General features: G+C 39.3%; 1 protein-coding gene across 9 annotated transcripts in view; it reads left to right on the top strand.

The window, feature by feature from the left end:
- The first annotated feature begins 664 nt into the window (after nucleotides 1-664).
- ZNF438 (zinc finger protein 438) overlaps nucleotides 665-22,524 on the top strand; it is a 51,487-nt gene continuing 29,627 nt past the window's right edge. For 7 of the 9 annotated variants that reach the window (XR_013341218.1, XR_013341217.1, XR_013341216.1 and 4 more), the window contains exons 1-3: nucleotides 665-721; nucleotides 3,003-3,084; nucleotides 3,571-3,620. The gene's annotated coding sequence lies outside the window, so the exon portion shown is untranslated. Of the gene's footprint in view, nucleotides 722-795; nucleotides 902-3,002; nucleotides 3,085-3,570; nucleotides 3,621-4,366; nucleotides 4,836-22,524 lie in introns of those variants that run through there. The other 2 variants (XR_013341219.1, XM_021542988.2) reach the window with 2 other exon arrangements.

Here is a 22,524-nt window from a genome sequence, read left to right as displayed (position 1 = left end):
CATCACTTTTTACTTGCAACATGGGCTCCCACCTCACTCTAACCACCTTTTAGGTAGCTCTGAAGAGCAATTAGGTTCTCCTTGTTCCTCCTTTTTTCCAGACCAAACACCCCCAGTTCCCTCAGCTGCTCCTCCAGTAGACTTGTCCTTCAGATGCTTCACCAGCTTTACTGCCTTTACCTGGACACACTCCAGCACCTCAATGTTTGCTTTAAAATGAGGGCTCCAAACCCAAAGCCAGTACTTGAGAACGGCCTCACCACTGCCAAGTACAGAAGCACACTCACTGTCCTCATCCGCTGGCCACACTATTGCTGATATAGGCCCGGAGGCTACTGGCCTTCAGGTTGGCTCATATTCAGCCATCTGCACCCTCTCTGACCCACTGCTTTCAAGTCCCTTACGATTATTTTCCAGCACAGTACTTTGTAGAGATTCCTTTTTCTGACTTGCCCCTCGAAGGCCCTATTCCACTGCCTGACACCCAGCAGTTTCGGGGATCGGCTGGGAGCGCAGGTTGGGACGGGGAGGGAAGGCGTCACTCAGCACAGCGCTGCCCGAGCCCGGAGCCCCGCGTACCCCGGCAGCGCCGCCCGAGCCCGGGCACAGACGGAGCCCCGGCGCCGCCGCCCCGCTCCCTCGCAGCCCCGCCCCTGCGCCTTCCCGCGGGTGACGCGGCCGCCCCGCGCCGCGGAGGCGGGACCGGGCACGGCGGGTGTTCGTAAGTTCCTTCCCCCCGCGGCGGTGGGGCCGCGGCCCGGGCTGGGGGCGGGCGGCGCCGGGGCGCGGCCGTCCCGCTCTCTCCCCGCCTGCGGAGCCGGCTGGCGGCGCGGGGCCGGGAGCGAGAGGCGGAGGGGTGGTGGCTCCCGGCGGGGCGGGCGCCTCCTCCGGCCCTCACTCGGTGAGCCCGAGGGGGTTTCACGCTGGGCGCTGCCGCCGGAGCCCCGCGCCCGCGGGGCCTTTGGCTCCGCCGGTACGGCACCGCCGGCCCCGCGGCTCGGCCGAGGCGCCGGGCGGCGCGGAGGGCTCGGCGGCGTCCCCCGGGCCGCCGGGCTGTGTGCGGGGCCCGGGAGCGGCGGTGCGGGGCCTGCGGCGCTCGGCCGGGGGCTCCGTGTGAGCTCGGAGCCAGCGCGGCCAACCGAGCGCCGGCCCGGGGGGTGCCAGCCCGGCCCGGGGGTGCCAGCCCGGCCCGGGGGTGCCGCTGCCCGGCCCGGGGGTGCCAGCCCGGCCCGGGGGTGCCTCCACCCGGCCCGGGAGGTGCCAGCCTGGCCCGGGGGTGCCGCAGCCCGGCCCGGGAGGTGCCAGCCCGGCCCGGGGGTGCCAGCCCGGCCCGGGGGTGCCAGCCCGACTCGGGGGTGCCAGCCCGGCCCGGGGGGTGCCAGCCCGGCCCGGGGGTGCCAGCCCGGCCCGGGGGTGCCAGCCCGGCCCGGGGGGTGCCAGCCCGGCCCGGGGGTGCCAGCCCGGCCCGGGGCATCGGCCACGCCAGTGCGGAGCCTGCGAGAGGGCGCGCCTGCCGCTGCCGGGTCTGATGTTATAATAAAGACGTGCAGAAAGGGCCGCCTATGGCCGGTTCCTACAAGCCACGGTGGTTGCTTGTAGAGCCCACGCTGCTTTCTGTGGTGGCCGTGGATTGTGAGCCCTGTGAGGGTGGCAGCGGCGCTCCAGGTCCCGCGGCAGCGCCGGTCAGAGCTGTGCGCCGAGCTCCTGACCCCGAGGCCTCCGCGATGTTTCGTAACCTTGCTGCTGCTTCCATAAAAGTACAAATACGATGCGCAGTCCTCTCGGGCTCCTTACGATTTGGAAGGAGCTGACAGCCAAAGGCGTTCTGTCCTGTGGTGCAGAAATGGATGCAGTGAATGGGTGTAGTGTTTCTGTGTAACTTACTGAGGCCTGTCGGCTTATGAAGCCATTGCAACTTTTAATAAGGACATGGGGAGCATATCCCAGGTTCCAAGTGATCAGATGTGTCTGGCATAGGTAATACAAGACGGGAAGTCCTTTAAAGCCGCATAAAAGAGTTTTCAAAAGATGGTGCAAATGTCTACAGCGTGGCAGATTTGAAACAATATGAAAGCTTTGCTTGTTTCAATTTATTTTGCCCAAAAGTCACGCTCTATTAAAAGATTTACCTAGTTCTATACCTAAACTAAAATCAATGTGGTTTGTCTTGTGCTTAATTCCTTTCTTCTCCAACATAACTGTTGTTGAAGCTTTTTAATGTGTATTAGTCTCAGTCAACAGCCTAGCCCTTAAATGCTCCATAGTTAAGCTAATTATAGTCATGAATTTTCGTGTACTAATTTATTTGAACCTGTAAAATGCCATTAAAAGTGGTCTTTCATGTTACTCCTTAATAAAAAGGAAAGAGGAGGATAACATGAGGTAAATGCACAGTTCCCTTGGATCACAGTAGTTTATGTGCAGTTTTTTTCTGCACAGAACTATTCAGCAATCAAAATACTGAGCTGTTGTTTTGTTTGTTTTTTCAGTAACTTGATTGTAGCTACTTTTTTTAGTAATAGTATAAGTTAATCTTTTTCAAAGTTATTTTTATGTAAAGCAAAGTACATCAAAGATGAGTGCATATTTTTTCTGCTTAAGTAGCTAGAATTGGATTTTTTCCAACATAGTGTTTGTCAAAAGACAGAAAGAAAAAGGAAGAAATGACAAGTCATATATTTAAAATATTTTTTGTAATGATCGAATGTTCTTAGTATTTAATTCTAAAGATATTCTTGGGTGATGATAACTGGAGGATCAGAAGAAAACCAGCGCTATGCAAATGTTTTTAGCTTTTAAGCAGGCTGTTAAAGAATTAGATTGTGGGGTAGCTGAAGTTGTAGTTGAAGTGGTTTTCAAAGCATTTAGTGAAGAAAATACTGCATCTCATTTGTGAGTGAGACTGTCAGAACAGGGAGAGCATATATGTGATATTTCTGACTGTCTCATGTGAAGCCTTAGACATTTGTAGTGATTGTCACACATATGTTTTTGATGTACAGGTTCAAGGATTATGTTGTGCTAGGTGGGAGGAGTGTTCTTCATCAGTGACTTGGACTGTTTCAAGCATTTTTATATGCACAGGTAAAACATTTATAGAAGTGGTTTAATGTTTTAAATGTCTGTATAAAACTGGTGATAGTTTTATGTATTTCTTTGCACCTAAGCAGGTAGATGGTGTCAGGTCAAAGTGAAATAGCCTAATGTTGAATGTAGAACTTGGATTGGAAGCTGACTGGAAATATTACTGCAGTTGCAATTAAAGAAACTTCGGAGTTTTAAAAGTTCATGGAAAAATCAGAAATGTATGAACTTTCATCAGTTATTTTAACAATATTTATTCAGATATTTATTGTAATCTCTAGTCTAAAGTCCTGTTAATGTATGGTATGCCTCAGGAGATGCTGTTGTATTGTGGGTGAATATGTTAGAATTCTTGTTTATTTACTGCTTCCAAAAATGTTTATCTCTTCTATTAAATACAATTTTCTGTCATTTGCTAAATGTATTTCCTGAGCTATTGGAACTTTATGTTGTTTTTGTTTGTTTGTTTTTTTTTCCTTGAAATAGGAATTAAGATGGATGAAATGTTTCATTGGTCATAGCAGCAGCAGAATAAGGTGGGTATGTTGAAAGATTACACCTAACGTCTTTGCAGACTGTTTTAGATTTTTGATTTTGTGTCCATCTGAACACAAAGACAGTTTTTGCCTCTGTGTTTGAATTGCTGTTGATTTGCACATTTAAAATTCTTTATGGTCACTGAGGGTGTACTCCATTGGGCTTGTACTCCAGTGAAACTAATTGTTTTCATAATATCCATAAAAGATATTAGTGCTTAAGAAGCAGGAAAGTATGTTTTGATGCTCATCCTTATTTGCAGTCAAGACAAGACTTGGGCTTTATTTACTAAAACTTAATACTTCATGTTGGCATTTTAATTCACTTACAGAGATCCAGAACATGTTTTAGTTAAAAAGATTTTTAAAAACAAATTTTAAATGCGACAATATATATATATTTTTTTTTTTTTTTTAAAGACTAACATTGGCAAATATGTGAAACAGTGCTGCTTGAGTAATGATTGAGCCCTTTCTCATGGAGTATATTTGCATATTGTTTTCAAAGTTAAATGAATTACAGACTTCTTCACAATGTAACCACCATTAAATTATATGACACAGATCTTTAATTTTTAGATTTTTTGTTTTAAAATTTTAAAGTTTATTTTTATTTTTTATTTCAAAAATAAAAAGTTGTGGGTTGTTTTTTTTAATTTCATTCTTTCTTGTGCTGATGTAATAAAGAGATGCTTACTGCCAGCTTAAAATGGCATTTTGAGAATGCTGTTGTCTTTGTATTGTAGTTGCTCTATGACTATTGGTCTTGTCACCTCAGGAAACCACAGAACAACTGGGTCAAAACCATCCTATTCAATTATCATGAAGTGCAATGTTTGCTAATTAAGTGTGTCTTTGACTTACTGTATTATAGTACTATATTTGCTGGTATTGGTTTGTCCCTAATTAGCTGATTAAACCTACTGTCAGTAGCATTAAAGCACTACCTTTTTTAAAGGACTGATTTCATGGGTATTTACAGTGTAATTGAATGTTGTAGGAAAGTTAGCATGGTTTGTGTAGCAATATGTTGTAATCTGTTAACTCTTCCACTTAATATCAAGAATGTAATTAAAGCACCATAAACCTCACTGTGGTAGAACTGTACTGTGTATTGAACAAGGGTATGAAAGGGCATGAATTAAGGAGAGACTGTCTTTGCTTTGTCACTTCAGTCTTTTACTATTTTTGGAAATAATGTTTTCCTCACCTAAACTGTGAACTGTTCTTTTTCTCTTTGGTTCTTTTCTTGCATCTTTTTAAAGGCTATACAGTACTGAAAGCCTTGCTTGAAGGGAGACTGGCTGGTGTCCTCATGCCAGAAGAAGTTTAGTGCTTAGCTGTTAGTACAGCTTGAATTGTTGCACAGATGGAAAGGATAGAATGTAATCAATAGCTCAGTCCATCTTTCAGAGTTGTAGCACATTGTGGTCACTTCATTTGTGGTTAGAGTTTTTATTTTTTGCAGAATAATGACTTTTTTTATATAGAATCATATAAAGAGTAAAATTATGGAGTATTGAATCATGAGCATTTTTTTTTGAAGTGTGGCTTTTACTTTTAGAGGCTGCTATAAGATGTTAATTTCTGTGTATGCATCATGTTTCATTCTTTGGCTTAGCAGTTTATTGTTTTTCAGAAAGTCTAAACCTGGGATTGTTGTTTAGAAAAAGTGTCATGGTTAATGTCAAGAAGATGTCATGTGTTGAGCTTCAGAGCTGTGCTATCTTCAGCCCTGCTGAAGAGCCTCTGTCATAGCAAGTCACTGGGGAGACAGGAGTACTCATGTGGCTCACTTGAATATTTGCCGAGAGGAGCAGGTGCTAAAGAGATGGAAAAGCAGCTTGGAAAATTTGTTTGATAGGTAAAGGAATTGTGGGGAAAGAAACAACTTCTGGGAGACTTACTAGGATCTATCACTGAAATTGGTATGGGATATTAGCTTAGTTGTAAGTTACAGTTCCAGGGAAAACTTTTGTTATTCAAGTGTGGGTGGCAGTCAGAGCTATGTTCCCATACTCAGACTTTTTCACGAAGCCCTTTGTTACCAGAATGCTGAAATGTCTGTAGGAATTATTTAATGGTTTTACATGACCCAAAAGCTGAAATCAAATAAAAAAAAAAACCTCAAAGGTGCATTGTCTTAATTTGTGATGCATTATTCGCTGTTACGGACAATTGCAAGGGACTGTGCCTCTCCAAAGGATCTCTTGGGCCAACACTATGAAAAAGGTGACAAATTACAGCTTAGACTGATGTCATTGCTGTTATACCTGTGCTCTTTGCCATTTCAGTTTTCTTTTATGTATGTTTGTGGTTATTTGGGATGAACTGTAGAAAATAGGGATTTTACAAAAATGTTACTGATTTTTATAGTTATGAGTGCACTTCAGTGCTGAATGACATAGAACTTAATTCTGGTGGATTTTTTTGGCCATAACTGATTGGCCTCCCTAAGGGAGACTGCAGTCTGCTGATTGTGAGGGTGTGTGATCTCAGATCTATATCAGGCTGTCCTGCCAAAGAGTGCTACATACACCAAGACATGAAGTTCTGACAGTTTTTGCTCTTCCTCAGCTCAATCAAAACAGAACTGTTGTGAAGAAATAAGGTAGATCCATGTTTCTATGAAGCAGGGCAGTAAAGCTGAATTACTCAATGTTGGTCTCTGCTAATTATGCGCAGTGTCCTAAAGATAAAACTATACGACCCCTCAAAATACTGTTAGGGAATTAAAAAGGATCAGTCTATAGAAACCTGCCTAGTTCTGTTGTGTATGTAAGTGTAGTACTCTGTGTGTGATGAATCAAGCACTTAGAAGTTAGCAGCTTGCCAGTAAAATAATATGGATGTTCAGTGGGTTGTGTTGCTTTTGTCATCTACAGATTTTGAGGCTTTACTGAAGCAGGAAAACAAATCAGTATTGGATTTAGAAAAAAGGAACTGTTCTATATTACAGGACTCAAATGGAGACCACCCAAATGCCTTCAGCTGGTTTTTGTTATTTTCACAAATAGTTTGTTCTTTTAGCAGAGTGTTTAAGAACAGAGAGTCAGGTCAATTGCTCTATTATGTTTTTCCCTAAACAATAATATTAAGCAAACTTTACCATATTGCTCATCATTGAGGAAAAAAAGTCTTCTAGATTATCTTTAGGCTATCTTTTTTTTAGCTTCCAGAGAAAAATAGTGATAGGCTGTTGTGATTTCAAATCTTCAAATTGTAAAAGTAATGCACTGTGTTTTTGGAAACTTCCTGTAGTTTTGGCTGGATTGTACCTTGTAAGGGCCAATATAGTATCTATTATATTTTATGATATTTAGTAAGTTAATTCAGGGATGTTATATATTTTCCATAGTTCTGGTAGAATAAGAAGGATACAGAATATTTATATCCTCCTTATAGTATGAGTTATCATTTTTATTACAGTCTTTATTTTTCAACAGGCAGGTCTGCTGTATTTTTTACTGACTTGTTTTTGTGCCAAAGTATGCTTGGGTCCTCACAGAAGACATAAAAGCAAAAAGTCCTGGGCAGTTACCTTTGCTTAGTGTGTGTTTGTGTTCTCCTGTAAACCAGTGATTTTCTTTCTGGCAAGGTATCCTGATAGGCAAATGAGAAAGATTTACAGACTGTAATGGGTATGATAAAAAGAATAAACTATGCCAAATGACAAAAAAGCAAACCCTGCCTGCACACTGATGATGTCTTGGCATGTTAGTAATGCCACATACTCAAAGTAGGGGACTCTGTGTTTTCTTCTCTTTACTTCTGATACCTGTGTTCATACTTGCAATCAGATTAAACAAAGTGTGATGGGGTATAAAATGCTATGGTAAAAATCACTATCTTATTGTTGTACTGCATGCCATCACAGTGAATGTGGTGCTGGATGCCTCTAAGAAGGATGTAGAGAAAAAGGGAATCAGGGAACAGTCTAAAAAAGGAATCTGGGAATGGAAATTTGCTTTTATAAAGAGAATTTCGAAAAAATAAGAAGAGATTGTTTAGCCTTTGAAAGGCAGTGAATATGGAGAGTATAACACAAGTACACAGAAAGACAAATTGTTTGAGAGACGTAACTCAAAAGCTTTTGTTTTTGTTGATTCATGCTATAAGAGTAAGGGGATGTTCTGTGAAATTAGGGTGACAAAGTGAGAAAGGAAACTTGAGAGGATCTGTTTCTTAATAAACTGGTAAGACTGAGCTCTGCAGTCTAGGTATAATTTTAATTTAGAAAAATTCTAATAGAAATTGGCTGAATTAGAGTGCAAGAATATTTATACGGGCTCAGGTTACCTTTTCTCCTGAAAGAATATAATCCCTGATCTTTTTGTCACTTGCAAAATTATTTTTTCCTTCATGATTTTTAACAAAGCTCACCTAAAAACCATGTGTTGATGGTGTGAATAAAGGAATTAAGCCTATCCCTAGTTTGTTTATGGGAGAAGGAGTTGCAGCATCTCAGTAATTTGTTCTCTTTCTCTGTATTGGATGATATCTAGGTGAGATACTGACTAGGTAATATGTCTAGTTCCCTTGGTAGGATGCACTGATTTACTTTTTTTCTCTTGTAGATGTGGATATTGTAGAAGAGGTTTTGGGGATTAACATCAGGGTCCTCATGAAACTTGTGACTTACTGCTCCTGAAACACTGTTCTCTTCAGCTTTGATTTTTCAATTGCCTGGACTCATGCATTAAGTTGTTGTTCCTGCAGTAATTTAAATTTGAGTCAGTACACAAGTTTGTTCTGTACCTAGAGTGATGGAATATTTTGGGAGGATGAAGTGAGTTGAGGCTGGCCTTCTGTGTCAGCCTGCCAACTCCCAGCAAGTATGTAAAAAGTCATAAAAATAGCAGTGGGGGTATCTTAATTAAATGAGCATGCTTGTCGCTTTGCCAGTCTTTTCTCTTGGCATGGTTCAAGTCCTAGAAACTGTTTGCTTTCAGTCTCTATCAAACTCAAATATAAAACTGTGTGATAAAAGCATCAGAAGCTGTGTTCTACAGGAAAAGACTGCAGAATTGGCTTTTTCTCATTCCCACATAAATGCCTTTTTCTCTCCTTTTACTGCAGGCTGTAGTTTTTACTTTTGGTATGTTTAGTAACAGCATGAGTTAAATTTGTTGTATTTGGCTCTAGAGCAGCAAAGAGCAGATGTCATGGAGGTGCCATGACAGGAATAAAAAAATTCAGAAGGCTTGTGGGAATTTGAGGGTGAGAGGGAAGTCTTCATCCTATTTTTTCCATGCTAGAATCCGTATTATAACATGTAGAGCTGGCATTGAGTTCAAAACTTGCCGTGCTGCAAGGCTTGATGCATTGACGCAGACATTCTTTCCCATAGCTCAAATTGTGGAAACAGAGTTTATTTATAAAATAAAGCATGCCTGTGAAATTATAATTGATACCTTAATTACAGGGAACTTGCCTGAATGATGGTAACTTAGCAATCCATGGGACATTTTCCTGGCTTAGAATAGCCACGATTTACACTGAAACATTTTCTCTGCGTGAATCCTAGAAATGGAATTCCCTTGTCAAGGCAGAAAAACTTCAGTAACTGAGAGGTACTCTGCCAGGGATGATAAATCTTAGGTAACAGTCAACTTTTAAGCATTATTTAGGGTTGGAACATTGGAAAAGTAAACTTTGCTATTTGGGATTGTCATTATTTGAAAAATATGCATTTAAAAGCCACCACTACATGTTGCCATTCTTTACATAATCAGTTGGCTCCCAGATGTATGTGGGATCCTGGAGAAGTTTCTTGCTTTGGATTATTTCTTTTCACTTTTGTAGATTAACACAATGCTCTGAAAATCAGTGGTGACTTCTTATTTCTTTAAATCTTACCTTATTAAGGGCCATTTCTGAAAAAATCCTGGCGTAGTTTGTTAGTTGGCAGCCTGATTGCTTGTTTGTCTTTCTTTCTCACATCTTTGTTTTTCATTCATCATCTACAAGAGTGTATATTGCTACAGTATAGTTTATAGGAACATAAATACAATGTAATTTACATAATATTTACATATACATAATTTTGATTGCAGGTTGCTGTATTTGAAAATTGTGCCAATTCTCTGTTGTTGTATGTGTAGAATGATGTACTTGATAATTTCTGGAGGAATTTTTTTTTTTTTCTGTGATGAAAAGGTTTTATTTACACAGTGATCTGGAGGGAGGGCAGTAAAAAAATCTATCCTCGAGGTGGTACTCACTGATGTTGTATTAGTGTTTTAGTAAACCACATTGAGTCCTGCTTTGGGTCTTCTATTCTGGCGGTGAAGCTGAACTCTTGTCTAGCTCTTACAATTTGCTGGGGAGATGGGATTTGAAAGAAAAAGCATGTATGTTATAGTGCATTTAGTAAGAGTATGAAATCTGACTTCCTTTTAAAAAGCAATTAATATAGTGGGGTCACATGACAGAAGTGTTGTATGTGTAAGGTATATAATGTACATGCTCTGTTCTCCTCTACAAAGTCCTTAGTGGAGTGTATGGCTGTTCAGGTTTGAGAACAAATCTTCCCATGTCTTTTGCTGAAGAAAAATATCAGTGCACTGCTAAAAGAACACAGGACTAACTTGCCTGTTGGCCGTAACGTGTTGAGTTTCTTGGTTAGACAGCTAATTTCAGTGACTTGAAAGTGACAGGCCTGGAGATATTTGTGGTCAGAACTGCTCCAAGAGGATTGAATGAAGCCTTTTGGATTTCCTAAATGATAAGGAAGCCAGGTTTGATCAACAGCTGCTGGGAGGGTTATTCAGACACTGAGTTAGTCTAGTCCAGTGCAGGATTTTTCACCTCTGACCGGTTTAGATCATGTACTACCCAAGGTGAGCTGGTGAAGCTAACAGTTTTGGTATGTTTGATTAGCATCATTTATGTTTGCCCTGAGCTTTATTTCTTACAACAATTTTTCATCTGGTTGTCAAACTTCTCTGTGTCAGAAGGACTTTGTGACCACATAAAAAAAGTTAGAAAAATGGTTATGTTGTGGATTCTGTATTTAAAGACTGTTCTAGCTCATTTAAGTAATTAAGTATTTGTAAGGTTTCTTTTAAATGATAAGATTTTGCTTCAAAAGAAGCCTGAAACTGCTGAGTGTTTAGGCTAGATCAAGGTTGTACCTGTTTTATTTCTCTTTTAATGATTTCATGCAAGTGCCAAACCTACATTTATGTACTAGCATGGTTTGAAGATAGCTGGGGATTTTGAGGAGAGCTGGTCTAGGGTGTTATTAAGGTATAATTGATCTAATTCACTACAAAAGTTCTGAAACCTTTTTGAAGATGTTTTTTGCATCTAAAAATCTTCAAATATTTGGCATAAAATATTGCTGTTTATTGGAAAGTGAAATTTCTGTTCAGTTTTGAAAGAAAGCTTTGTTCATGTTCAATATTAAAGTGGACCAAACTTGCTTTTGTTTTTCAATTTTAAAATTATTCTACACTTATTAGAAATGTAGATATCTTTGAAAGATTTAGAAGATCAGCTTTTGAGAAGCATAAAAATTCCTTAGATTAATAATAATACTATCAAAATTGATGGAAACTCCTGAATATACAACTGTTTTTTCTGGGTAAGTCTCTTCCTGTTCCAGGAAGCTGTTAATTTTGGAAAAGCAAAAAAAAAAAAAAAAAACAACAACAACTAGAACTCTGAAATCTTAGTTATATGGTTAGTTAAAACCCATAACTACTGTTATTCCCATAGTTGTGGAACAATGGGTTTTAATTTGACAATCATCAAAAATGCAAGTCAAGGAAAAGAAATAATGTATTGACGGTAATATCTAAGAATTTGTAAAGCATCTTTCCCCTAGAAAACAAAAAGTTAAAAAATAATTCGTAAAGTGGACTGTACTGTAGACTATTGCAAGTGTCCTATCATGGGAATAGACAGGATAAATATCCTGAGCCTTATTTAACCCTGAGGGATTTCAGTGATGAGAGATGCAAATAACTTGGGCATATGAACCCTTTTTTGTCAAAGTGGAATTATGTTTTAAAGTGTTCAATAATGAAAATGATTTGTTTGAATTATCTTCATATTATTTCAAACATGAAACACTAGAAAGACCATTTCCAAAATATTTATTAATAATTGCAAAATTAATAGATAAACCTAAAGAATTCATAGATGTTAGTAATGGTTGAGAGAGAACAGCCATGCTTGCCTAATGGAGGATATTTACAGAAACTAGTTTCATGTTTTCTTTACTGGCTTCTCTCTCCAAGACTTGTATGTCTATGGTGTAGTTACCTGGTAATTCAGTTTTTGGTAATTATCTTGAGAAAGCTGCTCTGCATTGGGAAGGGTAAAATATTTAATGTGTATACTTGCAGTAAGCAAGGCACTGGGTGAGAATATTAACTCGTGTCAGGTTGGCTGATTGTAGATGTCCCCAAAAGAGGAAGTTTTAAATTTTGTTTGAAATCTAATCATATTACAAATTACTGTATTTAGAAGCATAGTAATTTTCAAAACTAGTATCTTTGGAATTCACTTTTTCATTACAAAGTGGTTTCACAGGCCTAAAATATGACATTTTTTACTTTAAGGATTTTAAATTTGATTACATTTCTTTCTAGAAATAAGGTGAATGGCAGTAACTTCCCAATTAAAGAGCATTACTTGTAGTGGTACACTAGAATCGTGGAATATCCTGGGTTGGAAGGGGTTTACAAGGATTCAGCTCCTACAAATTTTCAGATACAAATTCTGCAGAGGTTTCACAAAGAGAGATGTGGCCAGGTGGAAAATGTCCATTTGCAAAGGAGTCCTATGCAGTGCCCAGTGTCGTGAGCCACAGCAGCGCTGCTTCAGGGTGATGAGCGAGTTGCAAATTCATGTGTTGGGAGGAATGCTCAGTTTCTGACGTGCTGCCTACGCTTGGGAGCCCTTCCCATGGCTGTTGCCACCAACGCATTTGCACAGTAATAGCCCTTGTAGGCAGCTCCTGGCTTCTGACAGACTTCAGTCAGCTCTCCTGGCTGAAAATAGGCTGTGGTTTTAAACACATTGAACTGAAAGAATCATACAGTATCACTGGGAGTATTTTTGCTTTATACATACAGGTTCTTTGCAAATAGACTATCTTGCAACAATATTGAAATGTTTTTTTCTGACTGATGAACAAACTGTTATATTCTGTGGATAGATTTGTGTTGCATTTATAGCTATTGAAAAACTAGTGGCTCATCCACTACTTCACTTTTTTTAGTTAACATCTTGTATGAATATTGTACTGCTAAATCTTTAATCTGCTGTGGAGACAGACAAATTTAGGAGAAGTGACTTTAATCTTTGAAGAACGTGTATTGACTGGGAAACCTAGTTCAGTTTGTCTTTGCAAATCACCAACCCTTAGAAGTGGGATTAAGTTTAGTGCAGGAGAAAATGGAACTTTCCCTTTGTCTCCAGAGTGAGGTCAAGGTGCTTGTCTCTTTTCAGCCTCCATCTAAGTAAAAGGATAGAAAATATAATTGTTTCATGTTTCAGTTTCATCTCTTGAAGAATGGGAGTTCCGGTTACTTGTGCAGGCTGTAATGTCAGCAATTACTTCTTGTCCTTGCTGCTTCTTTACTGTGTTGTCTCTGCCCTATATGCATGTCCATATTTGAAATTCTCATGTGCTGCTTTTGTATTTCCTCTCTTTTTTTGCCCCTTAATTTTATTTATTTAGACATTCCACTGAGCAGATAGCTGAGTAGACTATGGCCGTGCAGGAATTGGTTATGTGTGTGGCTTTAGTGATGGCAAAATCCCACCCACCTTAGATGTGAAGCCAAGGAAAAGGAAACAAAGCAGAATCCAACAGAAGAGATGAGAAAAGAAAGGCTTTGGTAGTAAAGAAAGGTAGAGAGAATCACTTGAGTCACAAGTTGGAAGAAAAGCTGAAGTGATTTTGGCAGTGCAATGTGTCATGATGCTGTTATGATTTGTAATTTTAAGAACAGCTAAAGAAGTGTGTTGCTTAAGTTAATTCACTGATTCTTTTTTAATTGTAAAAGTATCTTTTAATTTCATTTTTCAGTAGAGCAGATATACACTAGTACTCATTATAGGAGAGTTTATTTTTGTTTAATAAAGATATATTTATGGTAATTTAAATAAATTAATAAAAACACTAGTGCTTGGTTACTTTATTGCTCATCTCTTATCTGACTGGGGTTATGTACAACATTAGGTCTTGGTAGATTTGAAGGAATGCTATTTTCCTTAATGAGTAGTTTAGGGAAAAATTTCATCTCACTAAAATGGATCCTGTTTCTGTGTGAAGGACAGGTGTGTGATCGCAGTTCACTTTCCAGTATCACGCTTAAAGACTTTCTAACTAGGCTGAACTACCGTCAGGTCAGTCAAATACCCCCATATCCTTAGAGAATAGAAATTGTTTCACCAGTTCATTTTCTATTCAACTACTTTACAGCTCACTCTGCTGCTTTGAGTTACGGGGTTTATTTCAGAATTTGAGAGATTAAAAATTAATCTCTCAAATTAGGAATAGGTGACTGAGAGAGCTAGTATTCTTGCTTGAATAATGCCCTACATATCTTGGACAGAGATTTTCTTGACTAAATAAAAACAAGATATTTGACAGCCTTTTAGAGTGAACACTGGTCAGCATAAATTGAAAAGAAAATTCCAGAAGAGACAACTGACTATTCTTGTGTGATATTTGCAACTTTTTCATGTTTCTTCTGGGCTTTAATTATACTGCATATACATGGCAGGAAGAAGGACCAGGGGTTTTGTTCTTCTCATGGAGGTGTAGCTTTATCATATCGTTGGGAATTTATAGCCTAGTAATATATAGTGTTTTTTCCATTCCTGCTTTTTGCAGTTGGTTTGTACAGCCTTATAGTCTGGCAGCTGAGAGCTCACTTTTCCATGATATTTTTTTTTTTGGCAGGAAAGGGTTACTGTTCACATTTCCTGTGTAATTCCTTCTGATCTTGCTGGGCTGTAATTACTTTCTTGATGTTAAACATTCCCAGGCTCCTATAACCTTCTAGCCTGCTTGCACTGGCCAAGTTTGTCCCAGGTGATCATGTGGGCGAACCTCCTGTTTTTAAGGATAAAAATCTCTTCTTCCTGTGTAAGATAGGCTACGTAGTCATTCCTTTGCTGTGCAATCCCAAGAGAAATCTTTTAAAAAATAATAATAAGGTAGCACATCACTCTTTTTAGTCAGACTTAGCAGCCAAAACACATGACAAATCAAGTGTGTGGGTTTAGAATTTGCTGAATCTTGGTTGAATGACTGTGAGTTCACATTGAAGATTATTTTTTCTTAATACATTTGGAAAATAGGTTATGATATAAAAAAGACAGATTTTGACTGTAGCTTCTTACTTTTGACCATATAATTGGCAAATCTTTTTAAGCTTGTTTGAATGTAGAACTACTTAGCTGAGCCTTCAGGAATCTTTTTTCTTTTGAATTCTTTGCAGTAGCTGCATATTTAAAAAAAAAAAAAAAAAAAAGAAGAAGAAAATAAACCCCAGAATCTTACTCAGTTCTTTCTTACATAATTCAGTCATCCTGTGTTTCTTCTGATTTTCAATTTTAGTATATAAACAGTAAACCCAATGTATTATTTTGTTTTTAAATAGAAGTGACTGTATACTACTGAAAAATGTTGACTTCAGAGGTGTGGGAACTGAAGTGTTCTGTTCTGTAAAGGCACCAAAAGATTTTCTGTGCTGCTCTTCAGCTTTAAGAGACACCTGTAAGAATGTGAGTGAACCTTGTTTTCCATGACCTTTATGCTGTTTTGTCACAGTGCCAGGAAAGATGAAAGGTTGTGATGGCAGAGTTTTTAGGGTGTGAGGAGTTGTAATGTGCTGATACACTGACACTGGTGAATGTTGGGTTGGTTTGGTTTTTTTTTTTTTTTTTTTTTGTTACTGACAATGTCGGAGAAAGTAGTTGGCAGTTCTGTTCTCTACAGGTTCAAGAAGTAGCCTGAATTTTGATACTTCAATTAAGAGCAATCTCATTATCTTATTATTCTGTTACAGGTAACTTTTTCTGTCATAATCCTAGTTTTACTAACTTCTGCATTTAATTGGCTGCTTTGTGAAATTCTCAGGCTACAAGTAATTCTGTTTTGTTTAGCTGTATTATTGTACTTGTAACACAGATGCTCAGAAGTCTTCCCAGTAAGTGACTGAAGTCTTGTGAATGTGTAACTGTGAGCTCAATGGGATTGTATTATTATATCTGGAAGAAAATGGTTTGTAGGTGATAAATTGTATCAGTTTGAGCTCTTTTCTTATTTTAATTCTCATGCACTCCAATGGCTGTGCTTTACTATATAAATAGAAATTAAAACAGTTGGCATGTGTGTTGTTGACTGTGCTGCTATGCTAGTGAACAATAGGAAGAGTATATTTTAATGAAAATGTCTTTTATCTTTTCAGGAAGTCTTGAATTTGATGCCTTAGTTATAATTGGAATGCAGTCAGTATGTTGCCCAGTTCTTAATTGCATACTCCATCATGTAACTGGAACATGGCTGTCAGATCTGTCTATTTTTGTTGTTGAACCCAATGTTCTTACGGGGTATTATTCAACACAGATAAGTCCAGTCCTGGCATAAAGTATTTATACAGCAGCTATGTGAAAAAAAAAATCCATGAAGCCCTATGTGAGTATAACTGGTCAGAAAAGGATGCTGCTTGTAATTTCCAGTTACACAGTCATTTTATTGTGGCCTGCTTGTCACCCTCAGATACTTGAGATTTGTTAGGAAGCTTTGTATGAACTGGGTTTTCCTTTGCATATCCACTTGGGTATGTGTTAAACATACTGCAAGCATGATAGGCTTGTGTGCAGCAGGGCAATACTTGGGTTAAAACTTTTTTTTTCCTAAAACAGCTCGCTTTTAACTATATATTATGAAAACACTGATGAATTTAGAGTTAGTTGAGAGGCAAACTCTCATGAAGCCTGTTTCCCGTCTAATAGGATGTATAGTTTATCTTGCCATTCACTTTACTTGTTTAATTTTGCTTCTGCTTAGATGAAGGCAGAGAAGAATTACTCGCTATTTTGTAATTAAAAGTAACCTGTTTTGAATTTATTTTGTAAAATACATAGATTGCAACGAACCAGACTCTCTATTATGAATTTCACCTTGGAGGTGGAAAGTATCCTGAGTGGTAATGAATTTTCTTCCATGAAAAATACGTGGTTTCAGAGTCTATGTGAATTGCATCTTGCTTTTTGTATAGAAGTCATGTTTCAGGATGTAAGCTGGTTTTGTTTATCCTCTGTGTGTGTGTGTGCATGTTGATCTAGTGATTTAACATAAAACTCTTGTGGACTTTGATGTCTGTAATGTACTGAGTCAAGGTGAGGCATATAGCTGTGATGCAGGGAAGAATTAGACTTCACCTTAAGTGTATTTAGTGCAGAGAAGAAAACTGTTTTTAATAGGCTGCTATAGAAATAAGAAATTATTTGAATTAGGGGAGCTTTTAACATTTCAGACAATGTAGTCAACTGTATTTTTATCTTCAGGGTTGTTCTCTTTTAGGGAGGACGTGTAAATTATTGTTGTGACAAAATGCATAAATGTGTCTAGGATTTGATAGTAATTAATTTTACTTATCTAAGCATAGATTAAGTGCCTCAGGTTGAAACTGGCTATAAAAAGTAACATGTAAACAAATTTAACACACATCCGGTGTAATAGCACATTTGGTAGAACTGAAGGTGCTTTGTTTTCAAATGCAGTGGTTTCTCACTTTCAGTGTTCACAAGTTGTTTAGTCACAGAGTGCCTCTTGACTGGATTTTTAAGGGCAATTTTTATCTCCATGGCTTTCTTGACTTGAACTCTATGTGACAGATTCTTAAGTGCTGCAAAAATGTTGATGTTGTTTGCCATTGGTTTGCAGAAGGAATCATAGAATATCCTGAGTTGCAAGGGACCCACAAGGGATCATCAAAGCCCATCTCCTGGGCTGTCACAGGGCAGCCCCATGAGTCACATCCCTGTGCTTGAGAGCATTGGCCAAACACTTCTTCAACTCTGTCAGGCTCAGTGTTGTGACCACTGCCCTGGAGAGCCTGTTCAAGTGCCCAACCACCCTCTGGGTAAAGAACCTTTTCCTAACACTCAGCCTAAACCTTCCCTGACACAACTTCAGGCCATTCCCTAAGGTCATGTCACTGGTCACAGGAAAGAAGAGGTCAGTATCTGCCCTTTGTCTTATCCTCGTGAGGAAGCTGTAGACTGCAATTAAATATTCCTTCAGTCTCCTCCAAACCAAGTGACCTCAGTCACTCTTGACACAGCTTCCCCCTCAAGGCCCTTCACTATTTTGGTGATTCTCCTTTTTATACTTTATAACAGCTTTATGTCTTTCTTACACTGTGGTGCCCAAAACTCACACAGGCCTTACAGACAGGCAGTGCCTCTGCAGAGTGGAGCAGGACAATCCCCTCCCTTGCCCAGCTGGCCATGCTGTGCCTGATGACCCCCAGAGAGGCCCTGCAGAGAGGTCTGGGCAATCAGCAGCCACAATCAAGTGCAACAGGCAAAGTGCTGGATTCTGTTCCTGGGATGGGGCAACCCTGAATGTAGGGACGGGGGAAAGAGAGGCTGGAGAGCTGTGCCATGGAAAGGGACCTGGGGTCCTGGTCCATGGCAAGTTGAACCTGAGCCAGCAGTGCCCTGGCAGCCAGGAGGGACAACCCTGTCCTGGGGGTCATCAGGCACAGCATGGCCAGCTGGGCAAGGGAGGGATCGTCCTGCTCTGCTCTGCACTGGGGCAGCCTCAGCTCCAGTGCTGGGGGCAGTTCTGGCTGCCACAATATAAAAATGATACAAAACTGTCAGAAAGCATAAAAAGGAGAGGCACAAAGATGGTGAAGGGCCTGGAGGGGCCTGCTGTGAGGAGCAGCTGAGATCACTTGGTCTGTTCAGCCTGGGGGAGAGGAGACTCAGGGGAGACCTCACTGCAGTCTTGTGAGGGCAACAGGAGGGACAGGCACTGATCTCTTCTCTGGTGACCAGTGACAGGACATGAGGGAATGGCCTGAAGTTGTGTCAGGGGAGGTTTAGGTTGGCTATCCAGAAAAGGCTCTTCACCCAGACGATGGTTGGGCGCTGGGACAGGCTCCCCATGGCAGTGGTCACAATACCAAGGCCAATGGAATTCAAGAAATGTTTGAACAATGCTCTCATGTACATGGTGTGACTCTTGGGGGTGGTGCTGTGCAGGGCCAGGAGTTGGAGTCTATGATCCTTGTGGGTCCCTTCCAACTCAGGATGTTCTGTGATTCTGGTTTTTTAAGTCTTTTTAATTTCCTACTGTTAGATGAACAGTCATAAAAACAGAGAGCCTTGCAAGATATTTAGCAATTTTAAAGATATTTGGAAACAGAATACACTGTATCCTTATTATACATGTGTTTCTCCTGTATAGAAAGAGTTCCATTCTTGTCATCTCTCATGCTTAAAGTAATTTTATGTTTTGTCGTCTGGTAAATTTATATGTATTGTCTAAATTTGTTACTTACTGAAGGCTTCTCCTAAAATTCCCATGCTAAACTTCACATTTCAGAAACTTAAGCTCCGTTCTTCCATCTATATAAAATGAATTTGGCTTCCAGTCTGTGAATTTTCATGATACTTAAGTACTGTAGGTGATACAGTTATTGCAGTCAACAGTTTTAAAAACACTTGCAAATTAAGTATGTATATAGCCAGAAATACTGAAAAAATATTTACTTATTTATCTTTGATGATAACTGTCATCAATGAAAATACTTATTTTTTTAGATTAATCACAGGACTGTGGGTTTGAAGGGGACTCTTTGTCACTTCAATTTTGTTTCATTTTTAAGGTTAATTCAGTTCTAACTTGTGACATGATCATTGACATTTACATGGTATGGGCCATGAGGCCTGCATGCAGCAAGTGAATTCACACAGATCAGAAATAGCTTAGAAAAAAAGTGCAAAATGTCTTTGGCAGTTGTCACCATTATTTTTAATCTCCCCTCCTCCCTTCCAGTGCCCTAAAAAGTAGTTGAGCTGGATGAATCAATGTTTGATACAGGGGATAATGCAGATTGTTGCCATGCACCCAGTGCATATCTCAAAACTACAAAGTCTGTAACACAGATCTTACATTATTTCACTACTAGTGAAAGGTGAATGACTTTGAAGAACAGAAGTGAATGTGGTAGAAATAATATGCCGGAGTTTCTGCTTTGCTGCAAGGGAAACATTGATTTTTGTTTTTACAGAAATATGTTTTGTAATGTTCTTTCCATATTAAAACCCTTATCTAAATTTTAAAAGATACCATGTTATTTGTCCAGGTTTGTATATTTTGATATTTAGTGCAAGTTTTTGAGATAAAGCAAAATGATAGATTAAAAAACCAAATCACAGCTGTCTAAAGAAAACTATAGCAGACTGAAATAATTTGTGTGTTAAAACGTGCTTAATGAGTGTTCACTAGAGAACCTCTAAAAAATAAAATGTCACAGCAAAACCTTACATACTTTTCTGTGGTCTTGTATGTTAAATATTCTGTTGCCTGCTTGAACAGTTCTCACCATTCAGAAGACAAGTAGAGTAGTACTGTGCCAGTGGTTTTTATCTTAAAAAAATACATTGGTGACTTTTTATCAATGTAATTCAGATTCTAGAAAGATGAGCAATTTCTCAAAAGTCATTCTGTATTCAGTAGAGAAAAATTATGAGAATTCGGCCTGTTTCAGGTATTGGGAGATTGTGCTGATAAATCACTTGGCCGCTAATCAATATTTGAAGCTTTGAAAATAATTCTTTATATCTATCTGACAGCTTTCAAACAAATGAAAGCAACTCTGTTGTGTCCTGTACAGGTTTTTCTTTCTGTGGCGTGTAGAATAAATAGAGCAGGTGTGTTAGGATCTGTAGTCTAATTTTGCAGGTTTGGAGCCAAGAACAAGTTCTGCATGCACATACCTCTGACTTTAAAAGAAGAGCAGACTTAAAAAACAAGGAGTACTTGAGCATAAAAATGTGACTTGCTTGACACCTACTTGTTCATTTAGTTACTCCCAGAACAATTCTTCTCTTAAGAAACATGATTTGTTTGGTTGAAACAAGGTAAGGAAGGGAGTGAAGCAATACAGTTTTAAAGAATGGGGAGCTGATGATGGCAAGCACTGTATGGCTTGGAGACAGGAGATTAAGGAGGTAAAGTTATTAATATAAATCTGTGGGCAGTAGAGTACAATGGAGTTCTTTAAATATAGAGGATGTTCTTGAAGGGTACAAAAGCTTAGTAATGATAGAAGTCCAATTCTGGGCAAGGATGATAAATTTCTGCTTTGCAGGGAAAGTCATAAATATTTTGTTCTGTATTCAGAAAGAGACTGGATGATGCTTTTACATCTCACCACCTCCATCATTAGTGATGGGAAGAATGTATTATCACTGTATCAGCAACTATTAATGTTAAATGTTTTTAAATCTGCTGCACTGACACCTACAGATACTAAAAAAGAAAAAAAGCTTAGAAGCGGTATGAATTATTCATTTTGAGTTTTAACAAATCATGGAACAGTGGAGAAATTTTAGAAGGCTGGAGGTGAAGGGGAACTAATGTGCCCAAATTTAGAAAGTATAATAAGTGCACCTTGAAAAGGCTGATAGTAGTATGCTGTCAGTGAAGATTTAAAGGAGAATTGCATAATTAATGCTGATGAGAATGGGCAAGTCAGGCCTACATTGTACTGTTGCATGGGGTTACTCCTTTCTGTAAACTGATATTGGACTGACTGGCCTGTAGTTCCCCAGATCTGCTCTTGCATTTCTTGAAGATGGCTATGTGCCTTTTCCAAATTTCCCTTGATGCCATGACTTGTAAAAGATGGTAGAGTGCATCGTTGTGGTGACACTGATCAGCTCTCTCAGCACTACTGAATGCATTCTTCTGATCCTGTGGTTTTGTACGACTGAATCTTCATCTACTCTTGTTAATGTTATATCAGTGCCTCAGCCTCTTCCATGGCTTCGTTCACCTTCTCTGCTAAGCATTAGGCCCACTTGTTCCTTAGACTTTCTTTTGTGGTCTTTGCCTTTCTTCACTCTCCATGTGCATGCTTGAGTAGTGTCTTAAATAATTAGAACTCTGCTGTAATCCATAGACACTGAGCATGACTAGCAATGTTTGGATTTGGACATAAAGTAGGAATTAGTGCTGCTATTCAAAAAATAGATGTTTGGTTATTTAATTGCCCTAAGTGAGCAGAACTTCAGTGTTAGAATGTGAAGGTTTGACATGGCTCAGGCAGTGTAGGTGACCCCAGCATGGCTTTTATGGTAAATTAATGAAAAGGTACTGTGTGTGTAACCAAAAAAACCTAGTTGCTTTAAAAGCTTGGTCATGCTTAATTGTTTTCCTCTTGATGTACTAATTCAGTTTGGTCTTGCTTAGTTTGAGATTTAACTGAATGCATTTGGAATACAAATATCCGTAGGAACAGAAGACAAAGCTGGAGGCCCATAGAGAGAGAAGAATGTTCCCAGGGTTAGCATAGACTGCACACCACAGCTGGTTGCTGGACAGCATCCAGGAATAATTTTGACATGTTTATTTCACATTTTTTCTCCGTGAACATGTTTTAAGGACACTTCATTAAAAATGTCCGATAGTCTTTGAAGCTCTGTGCCTTTAACGTTTTTCAGACAACAAACAGAGTGGTGGATACAAAAACGAAAATTATTTTGGCAAGGACTGTTTGCACAATGAGAGCAACACAAACTGATTGAGTGAAGGCAGTAAACTAGGACAGGCTGGATTTTGATTTATTCTTTTTTGTATTTTTAACTGTTTTTTAGTAAGTATGGTTTGTCAGTAACACAGTGCTGATAGTCT

The sequence above is a fragment of the Lonchura striata genome, chromosome 1 (assembly GCF_046129695.1).
Source record: "Lonchura striata isolate bLonStr1 chromosome 1, bLonStr1.mat, whole genome shotgun sequence".
NCBI classification, from domain to species: domain Eukaryota; kingdom Metazoa; phylum Chordata; class Aves; order Passeriformes; family Estrildidae; genus Lonchura; species Lonchura striata.
The sequence above is the reverse complement of the archived record's forward strand: the minus strand, read 5'-3'. Positions and strand labels throughout refer to the sequence as shown.